Raw genomic sequence first — 5,479 nt, forward strand, 5'->3', positions numbered from 1 at the left:
GAGAAACACAGACTTGCACGGATACAGGTCATTCAGACTACTCGTCTACTATCCCCCACACACAGGCTTCATGGTTTTAAACAGAAATTTACCTTTTGGCTTAACTTGATTTAATGAGTATTATAAAATTCTTTTCATTAACAACGATTATTATTGAACAGCTGTATTAAAAACATAAGACCCAGGGAAAATCCTTTTTATCAAAAATTAAGCACATTAAAGTACTGATTTCTTAAAACAATCCACTGTTCACTGAAAAGATCATGACCTTAAACCCTCGTTGAAATGTGTATTTTAAATATGGTATTAATTATTGCCTTGTATTAAAGACTGTCCTTTATGTTTTCAGACCTGCCAAGGGTTGCCCTCCTCCCTGTGCCCTCTTCTCCCCGGGCTGCCCGCACTGGTCCAGTTAAAACTGGAGGCCGGCCTGGTTCAGGTCCTGGACCACAGCAGATGGCCAGAGCCCATGAGAGCTGCCATTGATGACCTTTTAATTAAGCATCATGGTGCTAAGGATTCACTGAAGCGAGTGGACAAAGACTATGCCGCTTTGGTGCTCAGGTCATGCACAGACCCCAACAGCCTTCTCCATCTGACCACACGCCAGCATATCTCCAGATATGTGAAACATCTGGCAAAACGGCAGAACACCAGCTCCTCCCTCAACACCAGCCCAGCCAAAGTTTTAGAGACACAGCAGCTTTGGCAGAGTTTGACCACAGGCAGCCAGACAGTCAGTGTGCCTGTCACAACCCTTCCTCCAGCTGTGGTCAACCCTCCACCTGTGACTCCCCCCCAGGATGAGTCAATGACCCGGGCCACAGTAGAGAAGATTGTGACAGAGATCATGGAGAAACAGCAGCAACACCAGCAACAACAGCAACAGCAGCAACAACAGCAACAGCAGCAGGCAAAGAAGACTACAAGGAACTGTTTGGCTTGTGGTCAGCCAAAATCCAGATATCTTGGAGATGGTTCGTCTGTTCATTTCTTTTACCAGTCCACAGATGTGAAGTACTTTTACTGCTCCACAAAGGTCTTTCAGACCTACCAGAATGAAGGCCTGAACAACCCCAGGATGCCTTTTGAGGATTTTGCGGCTTCTCCTTTTTTTGAGCGGGAGCTGGAGGCTGCGAAAAAGAGGGGGTTGGAGTGGAGAAGGGTGGCAGAGGAGAGGGCAAAGAGGAAGTCTGCAGTGCAGATGCCAACTGGTCGTTTGTGCCGGTTCTGTCACCTGCCTCTAAAGCAGGGTCCAGACAGCCCTCATATTCATACATACTTCCCAGGGGTGCCAGGGAAGTACATCTACTGTCCCTCCCCAGTGTTCTCTTTATACAAGGAACAGGGCATGGTCAAGGAGATGACCTGGGGGGAATTTCAGCAGTCTACCTTCTACGACACTGAAAGAGACAGATGGGCTGCTGAAAAGAGAAAGTGACTGTTTTTGCATGTATGTATATAGATTTAAACCGAAGTTTTACTGTGTATTTTTCTGACTGTTCATTTGTTGTGTATATCATGTTTGATTTGAAGACAGAAAGATTCAGAATCCAGCAGTGTTTTAGCAACACATCTTTATTTCATGTTGTGTTATAAAAGATGAAAATCAGTTTTAAAACACACATAAAAAGAGCATAACTGTACAACAGTTGTCAGACGGCAGCATACAGGATTAAAAATGTGCATTAACAGCGTTCAGTCTTTGCCAGAGTGGGATAAACAGTCCTCGGTCAGTCCTTGGTTTTCCTTTGGTTGTCTTCTACCTTTGTCCTGAGGGAAGGGGGCAGAGGGGGTCAAGCAGCAACCGTGTGGGGTCATTTTCATCCCAGATACAGCCAAAAAAAGAACAGAAAAAGGGTTGTTTTGAAAAACAAATAAAAATTGCATATGTTGCCAAATACAGTACTTCATAATATTTTTTCAACTAGACTTTTTTAGCTTTCTGTGTGGAATTATCATTTTAAATCATTGTGTGTGCTGAAATATTTTGAACCCTTACTGTTTCACTGTCTTTATTTGATATTGACATTAAAAAGTATCTCACTAAATCCATTCATGGACTGTATTTTAAGTCATTTTTCTATTTGATTTAAATTTTAAAAATTTTAATATTATATTTTTAAAAATATAATACAGACACAGATAAACACTGACCAAGGTCATTTATCTGCATTAATTAGGTCATTTACATTGTGTATTTCATCTCACTGATTAATAATGAAATACATTATTTTAATTGGGTTTTTAATGTTGAACTTTTACACACTTTGTGATACTTTAAGTGTGTGACTCTTGACTAAGGAACAGAAATATAACTGTGGTAATGAAAAATGTTAACTAACTACTCCGTTGCATGTAAGTGCTGGGGAATTATAATTTTTCTCAATCTATCTTTAAGGGATATTTAAAGTACATTTAATCATATCTAAGGGATCCTATGACTCCTTTAATTTTTGATATACATTTTGGTAAAAAGTGTATCATTTAGTGCCGTGTTTGTTATCATAATTAACATATTAACTTTGATGAATAGCGTTATTGTCATCATAGTATTGTTTTTTTCATCTCACCCTACAAGATCAATAACAAATCCCACCATGAGGTGACGCATTTCTCTTCAAATGTTGCAGAGTAACCGTTTCGTATCGTGCATGCAATTCAGCAAATCTTCCTGGCGCAAGCATGAGGAATTATTTCTGGTGAGACCTGGATTCGAACCCGCGCTTGTCAGAAAAGCATGCTCTTTGCTGATTTTTTCTTCTTCGGCTATCCGCGGCTGGCCTTCGCATGTGACGCGAACGTGATAACCACTACACTACAGAAACTGGCTGTGTAGTTGATGAACACAAGGGGTGTTGATCCATTCACAAAGCACCCCCAATGACCTTATCCTAACATTTGGACACTTGAGACCTTAAACACTGGCTGCAACTCTGGTGACCTATTGTGCTTCGTGGACTGTGCAGCAGGCGGTATTAGGCACTGGAGTTGCTGCTTGTAGTACATTGGATACCGTAGTTGGTCATGCTGGCCTCTGGATGTCTATGCATTGCTGCTACACTGAAACACAGTTATCTGGGCCTGTGAAGGCAACAAGCAGTACAGCTTGCGTTAGTCCTCGTTAGTATAGTGGACAGTATCTCCGCCTGTCACATGGAAGGCCGGTGTTCGATTCGCCGACGGGGAGACTTATGCTGTCCATCAGCAGCTAAGCCTGTACATGTCATCACTGGGGCTCCAAGCTGGCTCTCATCTTGAGCTGGGATCACAGGCTGGCAGCTCTTGAAACGGTGCGCTTGTACACAGAGTTGTGGCTTACGGCCATACCACCCTGAGCTCGTCTGATCTCAGAAGCGAAGCAGGGTCAGGCCTGGTTAGTACTTGGATGGGAGACCGCCTGAGAATACCAGGTGCTGTAAGCATTTTTCCCCCCAAATGTTCTTCTGGAAGAGGGTGCTGCTGCTTCAGCAGATTGCCGGTATTTTCTTGAGTGTGTCTCCTATGCCCAAACAGTGTCCTCTCCAAGAAAACAGCCAAGTTGATAAATGTGTCGGGGCGTCAGCCACAACACATTTTCTGCAGAGGCCGGCAGCTCTTGAAATGGTGCGTTTGTACACAGAGTTGTCTCTTGAAGAGGGTGCTGCTGGTCTAGTGCTTCAGTAGTGTTGGCTGTCTCTTGATTTTGTCTAGTTGACCTTTAATGTCCTTTAGCTAAGGATATGCCCCATTAAAAGGCTCAGCAGCCTGTTTCCGCCCGGTTTCGATTAGGGGGCCTTTGGCGTGTTAGGCGAATGTGATGACCACTACACTACAGAAACAGACAAAAATGTTCATGTTGCCATGAAAGGCATGTTTTAGCTACTTTCTTAACCGATCTCTCTTCAAATGCTGGCCAACTGGCCTGTTCCCTACCTGCTAATGACTATTCACTAAGAATGACACCACTCCAAAGCCGAGACAGGCAATGCATGATTCTATACAAGTGAGGTAACAGTTTCCTTCAGGATGAAAACAAAAAAGATTGGGACAATAAGAAAAGGGCAAGAGAGGGAGGATCAAACAGAAAAAAAGATTAGAAATGGAGAGGTTGAGGGAAATCATTAATCTCTGACTATTGCTTTCACATGAAGCCCCAGTCCATGACGCAAAAGCCAATCTCCATAAGCAGGTCATGTGATGGGTTGACAGAGTGCATGTAGAGTTTAGTCATGAAGTCCAAGAGCTTAGATGGTGTTTCCACCCGGTTTCGAACCGGGGACCTTTCGCGTGTGAGGCGAATATGATAACCACTACACTACAGAAACTGGCTGTGTATTTGTTGCACACAAGGGGCGTGACTCCATTCACATAGCATCCCAATGACCTCATCCTAACATTTGGAGACTTGAGACCTTAAACACTGGCTGCAACTCTGGTGACCTATTGTGCTTCGTGGACTGTGCAGCAGGCGGTATTAGGCACTGGAGTTGCTGCTTGTAGTACATTGGATACCGTAGTTGGTCATGCTGGCCTCTGGATGTCTATGCATTGCTGCTACACTGAAACACAGTTATCTGGGCCTGCGAAGGCAACAAGCAGTACAGCTTGCGTTAGTCCTCGTTAGTATAGTGGACAGTATCTCCGCCTGTCACGTGGAAGGCCGGTGTTCGATTCGCCGACGGGGAGACTTATGCTGTCCATCAGCAGCTAAGCCTGTACATGCAATCACTGGGGCTCCAAGCTGGCACTCATCTTGAGCTGGGATCACAGGCTGGCAGCTCTTGAAATGGTGCGCTTGTACACAGAGTTGTCTCTTGAAGAGGGTACTGTTGGTCTTGTGCTTCAGTAGTGTTGGCTGTCTCTTGATTTTCTCTAGTTGACCTAAAATGTCCTTTACCTAAGGACATGCCCCATTAAAAGGCTCAGCAGCCTGTTTCCACCCAGTTTAGAACCGGGGACGTTTCGCGTGTTAGGTTAATGTGTTTCAAACCGGTTTCAACTCTGGTGACCGATTGTGCTTCGTGGGGCTGATGCCCCGACACATTTTCTGCAGAGGCCGGCAGCTCTTGAAATGGTGCGTTTGTACACAGAGTTGTCTCTTGAAGAGGGTGCTGCTGGTCTAGTGCTTCAGTAGTGTTGGCTGTCTCTTGATTTTCTCTAGTTGACCTAAAATGTCCTTTACCTAAGGACATGCCCCATTGAAAGGCTCAGCAGCCTGTTTCCACCCAGTTTCGAACCGGGGACCTTTGGCGTGTTAGGCGAATGTGATGACCACTACACTACGGAAACAGACAAAAATGTTCACATTGCCATGAAAGGCGTGTTTTAGCTACTTTCTTAACCGATCTCTCTTCAAATGCTGGCCAACTGGCCTGTTTCCTACCTGCTAATGACTATTCACTAAGAATGACACCACTCCAAAGCTGAGACAGGCAATGCATGATTCTATACAAGTGAGGTAACAGTTTCCCTCAGGATGAAAACAAAAAAGATTGGG

General features: G+C 44.4%; 2 non-coding genes and 1 pseudogene across 2 annotated transcripts; 1 reads left to right on the top strand and 2 right to left on the bottom strand.

The window, feature by feature from the left end:
- The first annotated feature begins 3,316 nt into the window (after positions 1 to 3,316).
- Positions 3,317 to 3,425, top strand: LOC121522040 (annotated as a pseudogene).
- An 809-nt stretch (positions 3,426 to 4,234) lies between these two features.
- trnav-cac lies at positions 4,235 to 4,307 on the bottom strand. Its single transcript has one exon. It is a non-coding gene; the product is annotated as a tRNA-Val (tRNA).
- Positions 4,308 to 5,198: 891 nt separating this feature from the next.
- On the bottom strand, positions 5,199 to 5,271 carry trnav-aac. The gene has a single exon. It is a non-coding gene; the product is annotated as a tRNA-Val (tRNA).
- Positions 5,272 to 5,479: the final 208 nt, after the last annotated feature.

Source organism: Cheilinus undulatus, linkage group 14 (assembly GCF_018320785.1).
Source record: "Cheilinus undulatus linkage group 14, ASM1832078v1, whole genome shotgun sequence".
Classification (NCBI taxonomy): domain Eukaryota; kingdom Metazoa; phylum Chordata; class Actinopteri; order Labriformes; family Labridae; genus Cheilinus; species Cheilinus undulatus.